At 36.9% G+C, this 22,623-nt stretch overlaps 1 long non-coding RNA gene across 1 annotated transcript in view; it reads right to left on the bottom strand.

Annotated features, from left to right (window-relative positions):
- Positions 1 to 11,843: 11,843 nt before the first annotated feature.
- The window catches only part of LOC113995558, a 34,405-nt gene continuing 23,625 nt past the window's right edge, over positions 11,844 to 22,623 (bottom strand). Inside the window, exons 7-9 of the long non-coding RNA XR_005566923.1 lie at positions 22,131 to 22,303; positions 21,438 to 21,567; positions 11,844 to 11,906 (exon numbers count right to left, since the gene is read on the bottom strand). This is a non-coding gene — a long non-coding RNA (uncharacterized LOC113995558). The remainder of the gene's footprint in view (positions 11,907 to 21,437; positions 21,568 to 22,130; positions 22,304 to 22,623) is intronic.

Here is a 22,623-nt window from a genome sequence, read left to right as displayed (position 1 = left end):
TATTAGGTAGATTTAAGTTAGCATAAGGGGGATTGTAATACCATAAGCTATAGGGGTTGAAAACCCAAGGAGATGTAAAACTGTAAGCCTCCAGCTGAAGGATGAAGCAGCAAACCCATAAAAATGCGGACATCTGTAACACATGAGGAATGTAAATGAACTCATTGTAGCAGAAATGATAATTGAGAACTCTCACTGAAAATTCAGGATGCACGAAAATTTTAAAATTGGGCCTGAAGCACAATGTGGAGCACAATGTGGAACCCAGTGAAGTTTCTGACCACAGAAAAGGTTGGTCTATTTTCTTAATTGTTTGTAAGGGTTGCTGCTGCACTCCCTGCCTTTCCCAGTATTCTTTCAGTGGCACAGAGTTGGTCTATTTTCTTAATTGTTTGTAAGTGTTGCTGCTGCATTCCCTGCCTTTCCCAGTATTCTTTCAGTGGCACAGACAACCAGAGGGTGCCTTGCAAGGCTCCTAATAAAAATTACCTCTGTGTCTGTGTGTGTGTCTTTTTACATAAGTGACTATGTTAAAAGTTTTCCTGTATCACAGTAATTCAGAAGAACAAACATTACAATATTAAATATAGTTTTAAGGCAATCTAGTTGATTTGCTCCCATTTTACTTACAGTATCCAAAATACTGTAAAGGACAAGTGAAAAGGCATTCACAGTATACACATTACAGCTAAAATGTTTAGTTACCAGTGGAATATTATCTTTTGGTCATCTTATTAAATCAATAATGTTTAGTAGCTGAACACCAAGCAGTTTATTTTCCCCTAAAGTAAAACCACATGGTAGAACTCAGATTAAAAATGGCCTAAAGAAAGGACTTAATCTGATTAGGAGATGACAGCTCCATCCCATATCAATTTACAGAAGTCAGAAGTGGTTAGTTATATCAGTTTTCCTTGGTTATTACGTTCAATCTTGAATAAATGAGGGGGAAAGTCTGTCTGTGCTCCTCACATGCAGTCATTTAATTCACTATTCTTTCCTGGTAAAGCTCATTCATAGCACCCCTTTGAAATATGAGTGGTGATGCCAATTACCACAGGCATGCTGGCTAAATGGAATAGAGTTCATTTGATTGGGGAAAAAGTCATCAATGAAATCTCTTGTATTTCCTGTGTCCCTTACTATTTAATTCCTCTACTGTTTATTTTACATTTCCAAGGTAAGCACGCATCCTTTCCTCCCACTCATTAGTTCTCCACTGAGTCAGATCACTTGAAGAATATCCAAATTGATGAATGATGGTGTTGCCTTTTAAAAGCTAAAGAATCATAGAGTGAACTGCTTTTCTCATTTATAATCTTAGTCTAATCAGATGTTCAATCCAGTTGAGGACAACATAAATTTAGGAGTTTATAATCCAGCAGCCAAACTGATAAATTGCAGTAAGGACATTTTATCATGCAGATGTCAATAATCTCAGAAATAAGCATTAAAGGAGAACAGAAAACTAAAATTAAAACCAGGGAGTTCATTGACTTAAGTCAAATTGTCATTTAAAATTGAGTTTGTTAAAAGAAAAGAGTTTTATTCAGAAGTGTATTTGTCTTACTGATATTTTAAATTTAGCTGAAGTCCTGGTTTCAACAAGGTTTGGGTTTTACCTATGGTGTACATTTACATCCATTCTTCCTCAGTAACAGGCATTGGCCATCTGGCAAGAATTGGCAACTTGTTCAGTTTTTGTGGGATACATTTGATTAATTACCTTCTCTGCTCATAAACAGTTTTCCTGAACAAACAAACAGAACCTCTGTCTCATCCCAGGGCTTGTGCACTTCACTGTCCGGTGCACAGACAGCTTTAGCAGGTTGTTGCACTCTGAGCTGGAAGGTGCAGTTATCTAGCAGAAAAAATAAAGAACACATGGAGTTAATCATTGCTGTAGCAACTTAAAATAAAGTCTTAACTCAAAATCTCTTAAGTATTATAAACTAAAAAAAAGTAATCCTGGCATATAATGACAGAACGGAGCACAGCAGCGATTTCCAGAGCAGATATATGTGACTCTTGACAACGTGGGTGACCCTGATGGCCCTGGCCTCGGATCTAGGCATTAAATGTAGTAATAACTCAGCCAGCATCAAAGCTGATACTTCATTCTGATGCATACACGAGCAATCGACCTTTGCTGCTGCAGTTTTGTTATATTTTGAAACACTCACACTACGAAGAGAGGGGCGAGGATTCTCCCTCAAAAATCCTCTGAAGAAATAAATGTGAGAAGTTCACCAACGCAGCAGTGTAAAAGACAGAGGTGGTCAAAATACCAGAAAAGAGGACAAATTTTTGAATTGCCTCGATTTACAAGGGAGGCCCAGAGCTACAAATGCTTGTTCTTGCTCCACTTCATCGGTCACAGCACGTTCTGCTGGCCCAGGACAGATTTATCTCGCAGGCTTGGCCAGCCAGGTCAGACTTACTTTCTGGCACAACTCACCAACACTTCAGAACTGTAACTAGATGTCATCTACCAGGTGGAAAAAGACCTGCAACTGGTTTGGGTTTTTTTATTTACTGGTAGCAGGTAACTTCAATCTATCAAAGCCTTATTTTATGGATCATGTGGATCAATCTTGCCCTTAATATAAAATAATCCCAACATTTTAAAATTTTCTAACTATTTAAAATAAGATCTTGCCGCTTAAGGGGTTCCTTTAACTTCTAGGATAATATATTTAACCAAATATATAAAATGTTTTATAAGAATGAAAATGAATATGAATACACCAATATAGCTTGACTTAAAACTCCCTGAAGCAGGATTGAAAGGTACAAGCCCTGGCATACATTTAAGATAAATATAAAAAGCCATTAAGCTCCTTTATAGAATTAGATGTCATAAGTGATAGAAAACCCTCACTTGACAAGCATATCTTTGCAAAGAGGAAGAATTTCAGCTATAAGGAGAAATTTTACTGAAGACACCTTAATAAAAGGATGAGGGAGAACAGAAAGCTTGAAGGCTGCTATAAAACTGGCCAAGAAATAAACAAGGTAGTGTTAGACATGGAAACACAGACAGAATGACCCTGAAAAAGTATATTGGCAAGAGAGTTTTGCAATACTGTCTAAACAAACTCGACCTCATAGTCTGTACCTCATAGTCCTTACGGTTCACTTCACCCTGGATTCCAGGGAACAGGGCTGCATGATTTCTCTTAGCAAACAAATATATTTTTGTTACATTTGTTGCAAAATAACTCTACATATGTGTCATTTAATACATATAGTGCATCACTCTTGATTCTTTTTCAGTATAGAACTATAGGCACTGTTACTGTAAGCACTGCTCAGCAGTAATGAAAACACCCCGGACTTACCAACAGGGTTTCCAGCACAAATCCAAAACACAGCCCCTACACCAGCTACTGTGGAAAAAGTAACTCTACCAGAGCCAACCAACATACCATGATAGTACTAAAGATATTTCTATTTATTTCTTTTTCATTGTTGTTTTGGAAATGACATGATTTTTCATTTTGGGTCCCTGATAGGTTGTACACATTAAAGACGTACGAGGTGAACCCAAGATAAGCAGACAACAATGAGAAAATCAGTTCTGACCATTTCTTCATTAATGATCTGATAAACATATATAAAATTAAATAGATATGATAAAAATAATATAGAAGCAATTTAGAGAGTAGGTCTTTCTAAACAACGCAGTTAGAAACTCCAGTTAAATCCTCAACAGCCTGACAGCACTACAGGAATCTGTGGAAATAATCTAATACAGAAATCAATCCTTGCCTCTCTGTGGTTTTTTTTTTTGCAGTGGGCTTTCAGCTGCACAAGGTGCTCTGTCATGCAGTGTACATCTTTTGGCAGTCAGATGGCTTTTTTAGCACCCCTACCTCTGCAATTATTTTTCCTGAGGCACAAGTTCCTTGGTTGGCTTTGTAAGCATTCAGATAAGCACAATTCCTTTGCCCCTGGTTGATCGTACAGACATCTCTGTTTGGGTGATGGCAGTTTAAGTAATAATGAAAAATTCCTTTGGAATTGCAAGGCTGAGCAATATGCCAATGTGGCAAAAAATTCAAAGCATGAAACTAAATAAACTAAATAAAAAAAGCAACTAATTTTAAATGTTTCAGTAGTGTCTTTATAAAAACCAAGGTATGTAGGTTTTGGCTGACTTCCTGAGTGATATTTGATTCAGTTGATAAAGGAGTTGATTATGGCCAACAGATGGTCCAAATATTGCTTACTTAAAATGAAGATATTTTACTTTTCATTTATATTTCATGGTTAGATCTTTACACATATTATACTGGAGAAAACAGCTACTCCTGCCTTAATGCTCAATTTAAAAATTGCTGGTTTTCCTGTACATTCCATGTTCAGAATAAAAATATGCATTGTCCACAGTTTATGTTGTACAACATATGCTTAGATAATCTCTCCAGTCTGATCTTGAAGCATAACTTGCTATCTTCTGTGGGGCCTTATTTCAGGATGTCAACACCATCAACAAACTGCATAACACGTCAACAAGCTACATAGTATTAAGGTTATTAGCACCAGTTGTTGGTTTGTTTTTTATAATCCGTGTAATTTCAATACAGTTTTGAGGAAAATGTTTCCAAAGGCAGAATGAAAAGATCCTCTCCAGTTCTACTACATATATCCTACGTTAAGATCTGATCACATCCCCTCTGCATGACCAGGTGCTGAAATATTGACTGCTTATCCATATGGATGAAGACCAGTTTTTCAATTCTGAAGGCCTCTAAAGCAAACAGTGCCTCACTCCTTGCTCTTTTCATGTTTTGACAGTCAGCCTAAGGATTTATTAGCAGTGAAAGCACCAGACCTGTTTTACTGTCCTGCATGAATGAATATTCATTCACGTGTCCATGTGACTGGTTTTTAATCTCTGTAAAGATCATAGTTCCTGACTTCTGATCAGTCCAAATATATTTACACCTAAATCACCTATTCAAGTCTCTTGTTAAGGCCTTCACAATGCAATCTAGCAGCTGTTAAATTTGCCTGATCAGTACCTCACTGGGGTCTTTAAAAATCAGTCTGTGAAAAGCTCTTGAATAATGTGAAAAATACTGTGTGAATCTTCAATGATGTAAAATGTGTATTGAAATACTTCTGTATATTTGCAATGAGTTTGATTTGTTCCTGAGTTTCTTAGTCCATCTGCCATGGGCTTTCACTACCACTGGATAGGGCTTCTTGTGTGAGCCAGTGTGACTCATTTCAAGGCTTTTATTCGCCTCTCTGGGATGGAAATAATGTATTTCAGGTTATTGAGCCTGAAATACTAAAAAAGTGATTTGTAAGGCAAAACTAAAGAGAAGTATTCAGGAATATAAAGCTCTAGCAAATGCTGAGATACCATTCTCTTCAGAACAAGTAAAAGGAACAAATAATCTACTAATCCAACTTGTATCTGAATCAGTCCAAGGGTTTATATGTACAAAAAAATTGTTAGATGTTCAAGCAAACACAGCCTATGTCATTGTCTTTCCATATTCTGTTTAACAAGCCTTTCCCCACTATTCAAAGACATATTTTTGGATAAGGGATTGCTTGAAAATAACCCCTATTTATTTTCTTTATGCTGCCTGTGTTTTCTAATACTATCCTAGGAGAGCACCTATTTCATGATGACTGTTCTGGTATGCAGTAATAGACACAGTTTTATTTAACTCTATTTTTTGAACTCCTGGTTTTTTCCACACTGAGATTTATCTACTACACTTCATTATTGAAGTGCCTTCCAGTTGCCCTGAGTTATGTTTATGTGTTTATAAGGACTGCAATGAATTCTACCCTTGTTTTTACAAAACTCAAACATCATGCCCCATTTGTGAAAATATGTAATTTAACGTGCCTTCTGATAGTTTGTTTCTTCAAAGTAGACAATGCTATCCTTCCAATGCCTCAAAAGAGACCCCTTTTTGCCAAAAATCTGTGCAGGCAGAGCTTCATATGGCACAAAGGCTTTTCTAGGTAAAAAAATACACGTGCCCGAGTGCTAAACTGTGCGAACAAATTTGGAATTGCAAAAATATTTACACCTGATAAAATCTTGCAACAGAAATTCCCAACTACCCTCAGAAGAGTGCATTGCAGAATGCTTAATGACATCAACCTTGTAGCTTCCTCCTTCTGAGTTTTGTGGCATTTAGGTCCGTCAAAAAAGTGTTATTTTCTAAATTAATATCTTCACCTTTTTTCCCAAATGTGTCATAAAACTCATACAGTACATCTATAGCTCCCATTTCATATAATGATTGCATTAAAGATTCATATGGATTTGTACTAATCAGTACAGTACAGAGCCATTATGGAAAATACCTTTTAAAAAGACAAAGAGTGAAAAAATAATCAAGTGTCCTCAGAAGTTCCAGAAATAACACCAATTAAAAAATATTTTAAAGTGAAAAAAAATATCTATTTTAAATACTTGTATTACATTTACTTTTCTAGTATGACACACTTCCATCAGGCAGTGAAGATGACATTACACCACCTTATTAACATGTACACCACTGCCTAAATGTAAATAAAAGGTTGAGTTATGACAGTTATATCACAGAATAAGATGACAATGAAGAAAATTATAATAATCATTAATTATAATAAATAATTATAATAAAGTAATAATCATAATCACCAGTAATACCAAAGCAGTAGGAGGTCACATTGCTGAGTGGTCTGTGATGAAAAAACAGTAAGATGTGCAAAATTACTTTCTCTCTGGATGTTTCAAAAAAGCCTTTGTACTAAAACTGAGCTGTATTTGGGGATGCAAATACTGTCAAGTCTGAACCATTACTGTTGTAAGATAAAGGAGGTGCACCATTGACATCTTACAGAATTGTAGAAGAAAATCTGGGTAAATAACCCTTGTGAGATTTTTACTGAAACCCATTTAAATTCAACTATTCAACTCAAATTCCAGAAAAGTGAATATTTCTATCTAGTATAGTGAAAATCTCATTTCCTCCCTAGGGTTTTATAGTTGTTTGGTTAATTACAGAAAGAAGAAAAAAATTGCTGTAATTCTTTGTGTAGAAAAAAACTTTATCGTTAGAAAAAAAATATTTATTTTTTTTAAGATCAGGACTAGAACATAAGACTGCCTTTTGATATATGCCTCCAGTAATGTTTTCTGAAACAACTGAGGAGCCTCAAAAATGGATTTTGTTTAGGTCATGAATCTTAGTTTTTTAGATGAAGATGATCTTTGACGAATCAGAAATTACTTTGTGAAGGACCAGGAAACCCCGGAAATTAGTAAACCTGCCTAGGAAGCTGCTGAAGAGGGGACAACAGTGAGGATCTTTAACAAAGGAGAAAAATGTTACCTTTTCTTTTGTTCTCTCCATAAAACTGTTCAGCCATTTTGGTCTTCACCTGTCTGAAGGGCTTAAGGGTGATCAGATCTTTTTCTGATATACAGGAACCCAAACTGTTTTTATAAAGAGAACCTATGCATTTACCTCCCCCAAACCACTTTCTTGTCTGTGCATTTTGGTTATTCTGGTTGTACCATATACAGCACAAAGGCAAGAAAACCCAGCAAATGAAAACCAGAGAATTTAGTGTATATTCTGCCACCTGTTTGAGTTCCATATTGGCTATTTGTGCCTGTCTTACTGCACAGGAAAACTATACTGCAACCAATCCTTTAATTTCTGTGTTCTTTAGGTTTTGAAGGTACCTTGCATTTCAGTGGGATCAAATTTCACTTGTCATGTACACAGCAACCTTAATTCAAAAACAATGCAGGGATTTGGGGTGTTAACAGCAACAACAAACTGCTAAGACTGACATCTTACCATGCTGTTAAACACACATAAGATGGAAACATACTGTGCAGTAATTCCCAACTGATTTTTTCTTAACAGAATATTTGATATTATAATGCAAAGTAAACGTTGCTTTAAAACCTTGGCTTTATCAGAGGGGAGGTTAAAAGACCCACCTTTACTCATCTCCCCCTTTCAGTGACAGCAATAAGTTATTTGCAGTACTAAGATGGCAGCTTATAAATGTACAAACTTTTCTAGTACTCTAAACGAGTTGAGTTGTGGCTACAACTGTGTGAAACTGAAGGGCATGGCCAAATGAAAAAAAAAAATCATAATATCTCATAATTACTTTGTCAATAACAACTTAAAAAAAAAATCAGAGAAAAAGCAAAGGGTTCTGAAAAGCAAAGAACAGCCCTTATCCCAGGGAAACAAAGCCTGGAATCTTTTGGTTTGAGAGGCAGTTGTTGGGGAAGAGTGGGCACTCCATGGGCAGCAAGAGCTTTCTGGTGTGGCACCTTTGGTCTGGGAGGAATCTTTGTCCGTAGGGAATTTTGGGAGTGGGACTGGCAGTGCCAGCAAGGGGCTGAAAAAAGCAAAGAACAGCCCTTATCCCAAGGAAACAAAGCCTGGAACCTTTAGCTTTCAGGGGAAGTTGCTGGGCCAGCCTGGGAACTCCCTGGGCAGCAAGACCTTTCTCTCCTGCCACCTTTGGTCTGGGAGGAATCTTTGTCCGTACGGAATTTGGGAGTGGGACCGGCAGTGTCAGCGCAGGGCTGAAAAAAGCAAACAACAGCTCTTATCCCAGGGAAAGAAAACCTGGAATCTTTTGGTTTGAGGGGCAGTTGGTGGGCCAGCCTGGGCACTCCACGGGCAGCAAGAGCTTTCTGGTGTGGCACCTTTGGTCTGGGGGGAATCTTTGTCCGTATGGAATTTTGGGAGCGGGACTGGCAGTGTCAGTGCAGGGCTGAAAAAAAAAAATCAAACAACAGTCCTTATCCCAGGGAAACAAAGTCTGGAACCTTTGGCTTTCAGGGGCAGTTGCTGGGCCAGCCTGGGCACTCATGGGCAGCAAGACCTTTCTGTAGTTTCTCTGTCATTTGACCCAAACGACTTTTTTGATATTTCGTACTGAATCACAATACTTTTACTTTAAAAATTCATGTAGTGATAATGTTATAAAAACAATAAAACAGAAGATTTAAAATATGTTGGAGAGACTCAGAATTAATTTTCCCTAAGTCTGCTTTTTTATCATTATGCTTTTCATGAAGGAAATATAAAATATTTAACTACACAAATTGGTAGATTCTAAGGTGTAACCATCATTATCATCCAAATTTGCATTACATACAGTCAAAAGAAAAATTTTGGATCTTTTCTTTAGCACACAAATCCCAGGATCTGGTTAATTCTGGAATTTGTATTCTTAAACCATAACCTAGTTAGCTCAGGTAGGACGTTTTCAGAGAAAATCCTAGATAAGTCAACAAGTCCTTATCTTGAATTTACAGTCCTTCTTCTATAACAAGATACACAAAACAGTCCTTCAAGTAACCAAGTCTCACACTATTAGTGCTAATACAAAGAATAGAATCTGAAATTGTAAACAACATCAATACAGGAATTTGTGTCTAATTGAGTAATTAATTTTAGAATTATTTATAATTCATAATTTCATACTGCACAATATTAAGGAGTCTCAAAACTTCTTTGGGGGAGAGAGAAAATTTGCATTTGAGACACAAGCAAAAACATCTTCTCTGCTACCAAAGGGGTGGAATAATACACTGCACATGTGCTTCTATTATCTGAACTATCAGTCTGTCATTAAGACAGAGAATAACACTCAGAGCACACAGGATGTTAAATTCAGAGTTTGAAAATTGCAGTGCTGGTTTTGTTTGAAGTAATCCCAAATAGGGTTTACATTACTCTTCTATAGCACATCAGTGCCAGACAAACCATTCAATGTTCTCAAATTAAAAAGAGATATATTTCCCCACCAGTTTTTCAAGTGTTTCTATTTCTCTTTTTTTTTTTTTGCTTTCCTTTTCTAGTTTTCTCTCTTTTTTGAATTTATTTTTGATACAGTGGATCACAATTCTTTCCAACATCACAGCTTTGCACGAGATACACCTGCCTAACTTCTGTTCCCCCATCTATTAATTCTCCAGCATTTGTGCCACTCATTAAAGTCAGCTGAAGTGTATACATTCTTAGCCCATCGATCCAGTTTTCCTAGCAAAAGCATAAAAAAGGAGTGACACTGGCAGTTTTTGAAGGAAGGATGATATGTCAGGAATCCCTGCTGTTACTGGTTATACCCACAGAGTGATAACTACCACATAATCACCCCTTTATTATCACCTTCTATTGAACTTCAGCGTTTTTATGAGTGAGGGAAATGGTGTTGATTTTTGGAGGGTGAGAATTCAGCTGCAACAAGGTAACAGCCACCCAGGGGTGGACAAAGCAGGAATGAGCATTGGTTATGAACTGGAAGAAGAAACGAGGGAAGGGAAAGAAAGTATCAACAAGATAGGCGTGGATCTAATCACTATGAAGCAGAAATAGGGTTAAAAATATAACTTTTGGTGGAGATTTTTCAGAAGTTCAGGAGGAATTCAGGTGTGCACTTCAACAAAAATCACAGCCAACAGCAAGATACTTGTTTTGGGGCATAAAAAATGGACTGAAGACGGAAGGCACTGAAAACCAAGGAGGTCACCAATAAAACAAGAAAGTGATATCCTTCTCACTGATTCACCCTTCAGGTCCTTGCTATAATACAGTTTGTATCTTTTAAGGCGATGTTTTATCTCCTAAGTCCGTACAATTAGGCTTCAACACGTGCAGAGAAGTAACTTGCCCTTCAGCTTTCCTCAGTCCTGAGGTAGCATCCAATCTCCAGGTCCTACCTGTGTGCATCTGAGCAGGCTTTTTGTGGACAGGCAGCAGAGAAACAGGAGCACAGGAGAAATCAGCCACGCTCCTTTGGTTCCAAAAACAAGGTAGGTGGTTTTCATCCCCTGTTTTCACATTTAACCGTTCAAAGTCACAGGGGCCTGATTATTGTTGTCCCACCCCTTCGGGAGCCTGTTATAATACAAACCACAGCACAGCTGGGCAGAAATATCATCAGTCTCTATGAAAACAGGTCATTATACACTCAAAACTAATGAGGAGGAAGAGATGAGCCCCCAAAAGGAACTGTTCTTCTTGTGCATAGCAGTTGGGTATTTAGCAATGATGGAAAAACTTCGTTTCTGGTCCTGAGTTGCAGGACTGACATCCATCTAATAATTAATGATCTAAAAATACAACTGTGAATATAACGTGAAATTCCATTAGATTTTTATATTTGTTGTATCTTTTAACTGATCTCAAAGATTTATTTCTTTTTTTCTCACTCTTTCAATTGACTAGCATATAAAATGGATTCATGATTCCAACAGCCTTCTTTTTACTCCAATTATTTTAAAGGCATTAGGAGCAATCAATCTTTACATACTCACAGATGTATCAAATAAGCAATAAAAATGATTAACAGTAATATCATAAAAATTCTTCAGAAGCCTATTCTGAAATGTATATCATCTGGCATTCAATACTGATCAATTAATAATTTTTAAGTAGTCTGATATTTATTTAATATAACCTTTACACCAAATCTGATTTTCAATGGCATTTAATTAACCTGTGCAATGATGGCAGTTGTGTACATAGATTAAAAATTTGTAAAAGTAATGGTCAGTTAGGCAGCAAATAGTAAAATTTGTACATACAATTACCTTAATCATGCTTTCAAATTAGGCACATCATTGCTCTGGATGATGTAGAATTCTGGCCTTGTAAGTGTATTCCCTTCACATTTTCACAAACATTTCAAAACAATATTTTTATATAGTGCAACTCATTCTGGTCCAAGAAGAGCCTATTAAAATACATAAATAAATACACAAAAAAAAGGAGTTAACTGAAACTGTGAGATTGTCTTTTTTTACCTGCAGTGTCCACTACAGTCACTCCTTCAGCAGCATCGCAGGTTTTAGCTCCTCCTTCACACTTGTCCCCTGAACAATTGTTCTTTCACAGCCTGAGTCACTGTCATGAGAAAGACTACTTTTACCACCTTAGTTCTTATTCCTTAAACCCTTTTAACATCCCAATTACATCCTCTTCTGCCTACTGGGAACAAGAAAGCATTTTTACATTTTTATTAATGTTGTTCATACATGTTCCAGCATTTCTTTTAACACACATTTTTACTCACATTACCTGTAAGAGCAATCTGTTTCTCAAAAAAGAGGCCACCAGAAAAACTGTAAGTATAGGGGTTGGACTTGATGATCTTTTCCAGCCTAAATGATTCTATGATCCCATAACATGATGGAAGCTTGCCTTGCTAAACACAAACTGTCTCCACAGTGTAATTGCAGCAGCAATTCTGCAGTGATACAGTTCATGCAGCACACACAGTTGTGACCAGCTCAAAATTAAGTGTTTTGGTAATAACAGCCATAGAGCATTGTCTCTGAAAAACAAAAGATTTGATATGAAAAAAAAGAATGTTGAATACTACAGAAGAAAAAAGAAAGAGCATGTGGCTCTGCTTTTGAGAGAATAAGAATCAAAAGGGGTTTAAGAAAGTAAAAACGTTTTAAATATTTTAGTTAATTAATTAATGAGTATTAAAAAGGTGAACTCGAGTTTTCTTTCAATTTTAGTTTTTGCAAAGTGGTTAAACAAGTTGAGATATAACGAAAAGTTGGTGCATCAGAAATATATAAAAGAACTTGAAAATATAGTCCTGGATATATAAATCTTCAATATTGTGGATTAGTTTTGATTTACAGGAGATGCAAAGGGAATGCTGCTGTTAAAGTTGGACACCTTTCTGCGTTCACAAAAACTACTTGGAATTTCTCTTGTTACTGCAGAAAGATGGAGTTTTTCTCTTCATGGGTTCACTGACTAATTTAATGTATCTTCTGTCACGCTGCTGCTGTGGATTTCATCTCTTAAGGGAAAAAAGTAGAGAAAAAAACTACTAAACTGAACAGCAATCTATAAAACTATTGGCATTTTGAGTGAGTTCAGTGTGTATCTGATTAAAGGCAAATGGTGCACACAAGCTGATGTTTTCCCTCTGTTTTTGAAGGACTTAATGTCTGGGTTCATTATAATAATGCTAATCTGAGCCTCTATGGCAGCATGCTACTTTTATTTGATGCTACTGTGACCCTAAGAGCATTCCTCATGTTGGAAAGCTTTAAAGCAAAGAGCACTTCCCATATCTGTCCAACAGTCCACTATTGAACGACGATGATTCATTTGCAAGAAGGGAAGAAAGTTCCTTGAGATCAGTCTTGAAAGCAATCTGTCATCAGAGCAGCACATTAGCTTTCTTCAAACTCATTTGTGAGATTCCTCGCAGGAAATAGTGGCTAATAAAGTAAGGAAATGACAGAAGAATATTGAGGACCTATTAAAGCATTAAAACCAATTCTTTCCCAAACACAGTAAAGGACAGCCATCTGTAATGTCACATTAATTTTCTAAGCAATATTAGAAGGAGTTTGTGTTCATAACACTGAGGCTGTGGAACACAAGGCAAAGTAACACTTTGGATTGTCCTTCCCCTTTGCACAGCTGCTGTGGTTGCTACAGCCTGGTGACTTTTCCACTACCATAACATCCAGGTCAGAATCCCACGCTCCCAAAAACAGAGCCTGGCTTGTGCTGCTCTCTCTCAACTCAAACCATTGGGTTGCACTTTTTTTAAATCTTGCAGGGAGCTTTGAGGTCTGAACAAGCAGCTGAATTTCAGGTTGATAAAATGTTCTGTGGACTTAAAATATTGATTGCTGCATACAAACATGAGTCTTCAGAGTTTCTACTTTTTACCCAAACTTCCTATGAGAACTAAATTAGAAAAGTAGGTGTAATGTATACTTGTGGACAAGGAGGTGGGATAGGAAAGTTGTATTTAAAAAGAAAAACAGAAAAAAACAAAGGAAGGGAAACTAGATAGAAAAATATTCCAAAGGAAGTATAAAGATATTGCTGTCTCGGGATTTTTAGCAGTTCATAATCTCAAATGATTCTTCATTCTTGTCCTTTGGGAATCCATGCTATCATCAATTTCATCAACATTTTCTGGCCAGGAGTATTTCTGTATTAAAAAGCAAGAATTTGCTTTAGGTTTTGACTTGGCATGTGAATTGCTTAAAAGATAAAACAGAAAAGTTATAACTATATCTTTTGCAAAGTGGTGAAATATATGTTCTGCAGTCAGTTCTTAATCTAAGGATTAATTTAAATATATATATTTATAGGTATATGTGTGTGTGTATACGTTTTTTCCCCTCTAGTAGTAGTACATTAACACATGAATATTCTTTCCTAGGAACTAGAGCCCAAGCCTCTTTTTCAGCAAGTAGCTAAATTAGCCTCTTCACCTTCCACAGACCTGTGTGCTGCATCTTTTTAAGCAGGTAAAATCCCTTATGTTAACAATGTTCCTTGGGGAGCATCTTTTCCCTCGTACTCTTTCACATCATATCATCTTCTGGGCTGAAAGGCCACGCAGTAATTAAACTCAGATCGTGACCTTAGCAGGGACAGGCTTTAGGATGTTTTTATATTTAAATTCTGGTTGTGTAAAAGAGGGGTTTTTTTATCTGCTCCTAAAACTAACATTTATCCATAAGCAATACAAGCACTGAGTTTCTGAAAAACTATTTCTATGCTGGGTTTCAATAACTGTCAATATATGATTTAAAATTCTTTTAGAGAGAGATACAGTATCTAACTCTCCTAACACATAAGAAAATATCGCCATCTCTTGCTCCATGCAGTAAGTGCAGCTGCTTTCCACAGTCCCTGTTCAGCTGATTTCCATCACCCTCTGCACACCTCTGCTGTTACAAGAATTCCAATGTTCTTCAGAAAAAGCTGGACTCACACTGGAGAAGCTTAATTTCAATGAACTTGCGTGGTAAAACGTTGAAACAAGAGTAAAGCTTTTATTTTGCAACAAGAGGGTTTGTTAACGATTTGTGGAATTATATCATTGAACAAAGGAGGATCTCTAAAATTGTTAGAGATTAAGTTGGGGTGGCTGCTGAGAAACAAAAAATCCTTGACTTACCTTGATGCAATGGCCTGGGGTGACTGCTGTGGAAATAGCTTAGAACTTGCAATACAGAAGAACATGGAAAGGATTACAGTCTTAGTCTCCTAAATTTCTAATACATACTATCTAAGAAAGGCTATTATATTTTTATGCTTCTTTTTCTTTTTTTTTCCCCACACAGATACTTAGGGTCACAATTTAATCTTTTAGTGACCAAAAAAACATTAACAAAACGAAAAATTTCATGCAAAACAAAAATCCTTTAACTCCAAATAAAATGGATGGTGCCTACACGTCATTCCTAATTTATTCCTATTAGCTTGCATATTTCTAATTTCTCAGGTCAGGTTGTGTTCTTGTTTTACCAAAAAAAGTCACACACAAGTAGTATGTGGTACAGAAGGCTAAAGAAATTTGGTTGCATTTAGGAAGATTGTGGGTCTTTCAAACTTAACCATCTGCATTTGAAACTTTGAATTTGAATTCTTACAGACAGGCATCTGATGGGAACGAGATGGAGCAAACTAATATTCACTAGAAGAAGAAAGGAAAAATCTGTGACCACTGCAAATTTACCCTGTTCTCTCAAAAGCACTTCTTACTTTTCTTTTGGTTCTGACTTTCTGAATAAACATCTCCTGCTTTAACTTCCCCATCCTTATCCTTACCCTTCCTGTTCTTTCTCAGTCTTCTGATAGTTCCCAATTCCAAATCATACCTTATTTCATTCTCTCTAGTTTTGATCTATAACTGCTTGAAAAAAACTTCTGGAAATTACAAATAGTCCAACAGTGATGCCAGCTTGGTCTCGTTACTTTTTGTCCATGATGTGCCATTTCCAAAAGGCACGAGCAAAATTCCTTGTTCATAAATATGGGCAGCACAGTCTCATCACTGTGTCCACAAGGCTTTGACTCCCAAAGGCTGAATTTATGGATGCTCATTTACAAACAGCAGAAATGGGCTTCCTGTTAAGCTTTGTCCACTGGGCTCTGAATTACTGCAGTAACAACAGGGAGACTGGCCTCAGTAGCATAAAGTCAGTTTTTGTGTATAGTATAGCCACTGTAGAATACCATGATAAGATGTAACCAATTTGTATCTAACCTTAAAGTATTTTATATATCTTTTCTTCTTATGCTAAAATTCGTGGGTCACAGCTGCTAGTATGGAGTTACAGACTACTTACAAATAGTATTTGGCAAAAATGAACTTGTATTATAGTGTAAAAATCAGTATGAGTCTTACTTGTTGAAGGCACTTGGATACTTTTGAGCATTTATTCCAACTTTATATTCTCCAGAATGCTTTCTGAACTTTTAAGGTGTGGTTATGACTGTACCTTTTTTACTTTGCCTCTATCCTAAACCTCAGATCTGAAGACTGACTCTGACACAGATACTCTAGCAATATGACAGGATTATTCTAGGTGTACATTGTGAAATCTGTATCTGTTTCACCCACCCCTCTGAAGTACTTTCATCCTAAATTTTTGCTGTGCCTCTACTCTGTTGACATCCCTACCTTCTCTCTTATTTATGTTATGGGAGTTAGACATATGTTTCAAAGAAAGTGACTTTCATGCTATGCCCAGCTTTCCACCATGGTCTGAACATTGTTTTTCAACTTGCAGAGAACATTTCTGAAACAAATGCTCATTTTACCATCAGTGCAAAGAAGAAGCAGACATGTACCATAAGATAGCACATCAGAGTCCTGATCAGTGACAAGTGCTGCCCTTCAGAGATCTGCTTTGGGACAATTATTTAATATCTGCATTAATGACACAGAGGGATCTAGTGCACGCTCAGCAAACTAGGAGGTGACACCAAGCTAAGTGGTGCTGTTGACACTCCTGAAGGACAGGATCCCATCCAGAGGGACCTGGACAAGCTTGAGAATTGGCCCATGGGAATCTCATGAGGTTTAATAAGACCAAGTGCAAGGTGCTGCACCTGGGTCAGGCCAACCCCCGGCATCCATCCCGGCTGGGGGATGAACAGATCAAGAGCAGCTCTGGGGAGAGGGACGTGGGGGTGCTGGTGGATGAGAGGCTGGACATGAGCCAGCCATGGGCACTCACAGCCCAGAAAGCCAACCCTGTCCTGGGCTGCATCCAAAGCAGGGTGGGCAGCAGGTGAGGGAGGGGATTCTGCCCCTCTGCTCTGCTCTGGTGAGACCCCACCTGCAGTGCTGCATCCAGCCTTGGGGTCCCCAGCACAGGAAGGACACTGATCCATTGGAGAGAATCCAGAGGAGGCCACCAAGATGATTAGAGGGATGGAGAACCTATGAGGAAACACTGAGAGAACTGGGATTATTCAGCCTGAAGAAGAGAAGGCTGTGGAGCAATTAACTGTGGCCTTCCAGTAGCTGAAGGGACCCCACGAGAACGATGGAGAGGGACTTTTTATAAGGGCATGAAGTGACAGGACAAGGGGGAATGGATTCAAACTAAAAGAGGGTACATTAAGATCAGGTATTATGAAGAAATTCTTGACTGTGTGGGTGGTGAGGCACCAGCACAGGTTGCCCAGCAAAGTTATGGATGCCCCATCCCTGGAAGTGTTCAGGACCAGGTTGGATGAAGCCCTGAACAACCTGGCCTAGTGAAAGGTATCTCTGTCCATAGTAGGGTTTGGAACTAGATGATCCTTAAGGTCCTTTCTATGATTCTGTGAGTCTATGATTTGTAGCAGAGCTGAGCAGAAGTCAGTCTTCTGGTTTTCCGCTTTTATCAGTATATGAATGGGTTTTCTCAGAATATATGGGAGTGTTGATGTTTCAAAAGCATTAAAACTCGCTATTACTAATTATTTTTCTTGCTTAGATGTTACAAAATGCAGACTTTCCTTATTCATTTCCTTATTCAGAAAACTTATTTTTCTACAGTGAAGAAGGGCCAATTTAGCCCAATTTAGCCATTTGGGCTAAAACGTAAGATACATTTTTCTTCAGCTCATCAGTAAAGTTGCATCATTTATTTGCAGTTTTGTCACCCTTAAATGTAATGATTTATTGTCTCAAAAGCAAGGCACAAAGAATATCACTATCTGCTTATTAATTTAATATGGATACTGTTTATGACTTAACCTTTCAGTTCTTGCAAGGTTTTAGCTTGGTAACTAGTCAATAATGTCACATCAAGTGGGAACTCATCCAAGTGCTGCTGTGGACACCAAATAAAATGTTTGAGGAAAATGACCCAAGCTAAAACATGTAAATGCAAACCAAAAAACACCCATGCACACAGGCAACAAAAAAATAATAATTAAAAAAAAGAAAGAAATTTAAAAAAAAAAATTTTAAAAACTCCCATGGTAGGAAAATTTCACTATTCTAGTTTAGAGAATAGACCTACAACAGTTGGATCACTAAAAAATAATTGGAAGTGGGTGATGCCAGAGCAACAGGGGAGTGAGTCCAACTATATCCTTATGCCTTGACCCTGCTCATATTCTGTGAAAACTTTTTTTCCCTTGACATGTAGGTGGATCCCGTGCCTGAAGCAAATGCTAAGGTAACACAAGAGATAAGGAGGACTATTTTAAGTAACCTTCTAAAAAAGAAAATTCATCAGCTTAACAAAGAAAATGACAACAAAGTCAAATGACTCCAGAATCCTTCGCAGCCAGAGGTGCAGAAGCTAGAACAATTCATTAATGCTCCATGCAGGAAGATCTGAATTATTTTAAGAGCACTGTATTTGCATTTTAGATATAGCAGAATGAACTAATTATGAAATGTATGCATCAAAGATTTCAATTTCAGGCTTGACTTTACTTTGGAGATTAATTTTTTACTTTATCATTTTTGCAGGCAGTTCAATGGACAGCCTTATTTGAATGTTACTCATTGTTCAGTGATGTATGAAGTGTATTTAATCAATGTGAAGGAAGTAATATTAAACTATTATCAGAAGCATCAAATGTTCCAAAAAATCTCAAAAGGAAGGTCAAAAGGTAACATCTCTGCTAACAATATGAGAAACAATATATTTAACTTATTCAATGCATACAAGTTTTTCATGGCATATACATTACCCTTTTTGCACATAAAATGAAGTGTAAAATGTGGGGGTTTATCCCCTTGATTAAAAATACCATATGTAGAGTGGATCAAATAAGTTTTCAATGTTTAGTAAAAGATACTTAAATATTTTAGAGTTGATGTGTGTTTTAAAGGGTTTGCTGTAAAAACCTTTGATAGAAAGTTCTTGTGCTCATCATTAAATCACTTGTCACTGTGATATTTACTACAGAATAAGGTAATTGCCAATAAGGACAGTTATTTCAATAATTCCCATGTTTCTGCGAGTATTGCAAACACCTCTTCATTAAGATTCAATAGTAAAATCCTTAATAAAACCATCCCACGAGCCCCTAACTTATAATTTTTAATCTTTTCAGGGCCACCAACACTGCAGCCTTACCCTCAGTGGGTTAGGTTAGTGTGGAAGGCACACTGGGCCAGCTGCCCAAAGAGGGAAAAGTTGCTGCCCAAAGGAACCAGAGCTATGACAACAGGCAACACTTCTGTAACAAACTTGGACTGGAAATACTAATTTTCCATACTCACTCCCTCAAACTCACGGATCATATAAACAATAATGGAGTAAGAAAAATTAAAAAAAAAAAAAATACTTGTACTTTCTACGTCAAGGAAGGCATCAACTCCAGTTCAGAAATCCAGAAGTTACTTCTGAAATGAGCAGAAGGGATTTGAAGGAAGAGATTATGTGAATGCAAGCCAATGACAAGGTAAGATATGCTCAAAGGGCAACTTTCAATGTCTGTTTGAATCAAGAAATGAATTCATCAAATACTAAAAAAGTGGTGGCTTTTGCACTGGTGGCTTTTGGAGTAAGCTACTGATTAAATTATGGATAACTGATTTTTTTCTAGTTTAAGATGTACTCAAAGTTAACTGTGTTCAAAGAAATTAATTTTATACCACTACTAAAATGAATTACTGACTCCTTATTGTCTTTTTACCACATTTGGGTTATCTCTTCCAGTAACAGCTGATAGCTTTGCTTTCGTCTCTCCCTCCATTACATCAAACTTGCATTTTCACAGGCATAAGGCAATAAGACTTCTTGACTGGGGACTTCTGTAGGGAATGGGCTATTAAGAATGAGCAGTACTTCAAGTGGCTTGTGAAAATGCTTTCAGTGAGAGAGCAAAACATTACTTTAATTTGATAGATTTGCTTCAACAAACCTTCTCAATTTCTGCTTTGGCTTATTAGCATCTTGCAGAGATGCGTATATTTAAAATTAACCTCACACAAGTATATTGTAAATGTTTATAGAGAGCAGTGACATCCCATATACAAAAACACACAGGCTGACAAAGGAAAACATTTCAAGCTTCTCGACCTTGGAAGCAATGAACATGCAAGACCATCTGAAGCTTCAAAATAAGTATTCCACAGGATCTGTTGCATCTTATGTGTGACCTTCGTTCTGCAAGCACAGCAAACGCCTTCTGAACATCACTACCATTGTGATGGTTCCCTTGGCTTGCAGAAATCAAGCATAACTAAGTCTTTTCAGGATTAGGATTTTACTGGCTTGCAGAACACTTTGCCTTCTAATTTTATGATTGGAGGTGACTGTACAACATCTCTGCTGGAAAGTACTATTAGAAATGCATCCGGCTACTTTAAGCAGTTTTTGATGTGACTGGCATTTCCCCCCTTCTTCATTGATTGTTGAGCATACATAAATTATTGCTGTCCCCTTTCCTTTCTCTCATGTGATTTTTTTTTAATCTCTATTTCAATAGATGTGAAGGCTACTAAAACTACACAGCCTGAGGTTAACAGTCACTTACTGAAGCAGACAACTTTTGATTCAATTCCTGATTAATTATTTTGTTGAGCAAGGTTAATCTATCACATTTGGATCTAATACAGTTGTAAAATTTTGCCATTTAAAGTCCAGTTTTGTCACCCTAAAACACTTCAAGTTGTAATTACTGATTGCCAATTGCAACAAGAATGTCAATGGGACTAAGAATGGAGCTATATTCTTCAGGCAATAAAACCACTGTGGCTGCAATTTAAGATTACTGGGTGTATTGCAAAAAAAACCATATAAAGTTGGGGTATGAAAGGATATCAGTGGGCTAAGTTCATACTCTGCCAAAAAAATGCCTCTTTTTGTTGACTTTACCTGATTTACAGGTGAACATTGATAAAATAAACAATGGAAAAAAGATTCTATAGTAAGCTAAATACTCAGTACCATGATGTCATGGAAATAAGTCTCTGAAGACTTGGTGTTTCAGCATTAGAGGTCAACAGAGCAAATTCTAAAGCTTAATTTTATTTCCTGTGATTTTTCATTATCAAAGAATACCTTGATTTATTCTTTTTCAAATGGCAACCTTCACACAAAATGTCTGCACAGCAAATTAAACCTACTCTGCTTTGTTAGATTTAGCATAAATGAAACAAATTACCACAAATTCTATTTCTTGTGATGCATTTACCTCATTAAATTCTCCATTTGGAAGTATGGACACAACATGCATGTTACTTTGTTCCACAAGGGATTCTCTGCTTTGGAATGTGTCCGTGGCCAGGCTCATTGTCCCTTCATGCTTCTCCCCTCACACCCATCTGAAAATATAGTTAAGTGTTAGAAAATTACAATGGAAGATGATTATTAAGTAGATAAGAACACAACCTGAACAACAATCAGCTGTAATAACACCCTGATTCTGCAGCTGATCACACGAACATGAACTTACTTGCAAAAATACACAACACATTAAAATAAATGTTCTTGTGTTGCAGAGGAAATGTGAAAGTAAGTGTGAAACAGTAAATATTAAAATGTATGGTAGATAAAATGATAACTGGTCCGTGTTATCAGCTAGAAGTACCACCAACCACAACTTAAAAATACCACAATGTACCTGAACTACAGTACCTATTTAAAAAAGCCCCCTCCTTCTTAGATACACAAATATAGAAATGATACCTTCATGAAAGTATACCCAATTCCATGTATGTGCCTAGATTTATATTTGATTTGTTACTTATATTGTTCTGTCAGTGTTGTCTTATCATGTCAGCTATACTGGCCATCTACAGGCAGATTCAGTAGATTAAACTTTTGCTTCAGGTTCTTTGCTATATAGACCTCAGGTTGATGAAAGTTCATTGAATGTTAGATGTACCTCAGTTACTCATCCTGGATCACTTGGAAAGCCCTGGAATCAAAGCTGACGTTGAAGCAGATTTTTCTTTGAGATATGTATTTCTTATTAACAGAGAGGGTTTCTTGTCTTCCATAAATTTTCCTGAAATTCGACAGGTTTGAAGAGTCCAACTTTTCTTCACTGAAATATAACTTAGACATAGAAGAGTTTCAGTTAAATCCTTAGAAATTATAAGATCTTCAAATCAAGATATAATTTATCTGTAACACCAGACATTCAAACTTTTTAAATGAAGTCTTAGAAAGATGTAGAGGAATAAACAGATTGACAGTCAAATTATCACGTTAGTTTAACATCTCATGTTTAAAACAAAAGACAAACTGAACTAAGGGATCTTGAGAAAACATCAATGAAAATACTTTCTGGAAGTGAATATGAAATTAAAACTCAAGAAGATCCCGTACACTTGCCATGGCATTTCCATGGGATGAAGGAGTCAAGGGATGTTCCC

This window comes from Pipra filicauda, unplaced genomic scaffold (assembly GCF_003945595.2).
Source record: "Pipra filicauda isolate LSUMZ 115617 unplaced genomic scaffold, ASM394559v2 scaffold82_size2718185_pilon, whole genome shotgun sequence".
In the NCBI taxonomy this organism is placed as follows: Eukaryota; Metazoa; Chordata; class Aves; order Passeriformes; family Pipridae; genus Pipra; species Pipra filicauda.
Note: the sequence above shows the minus strand (reverse complement) of the source record. Positions and strands in the feature narration are given on the sequence as shown.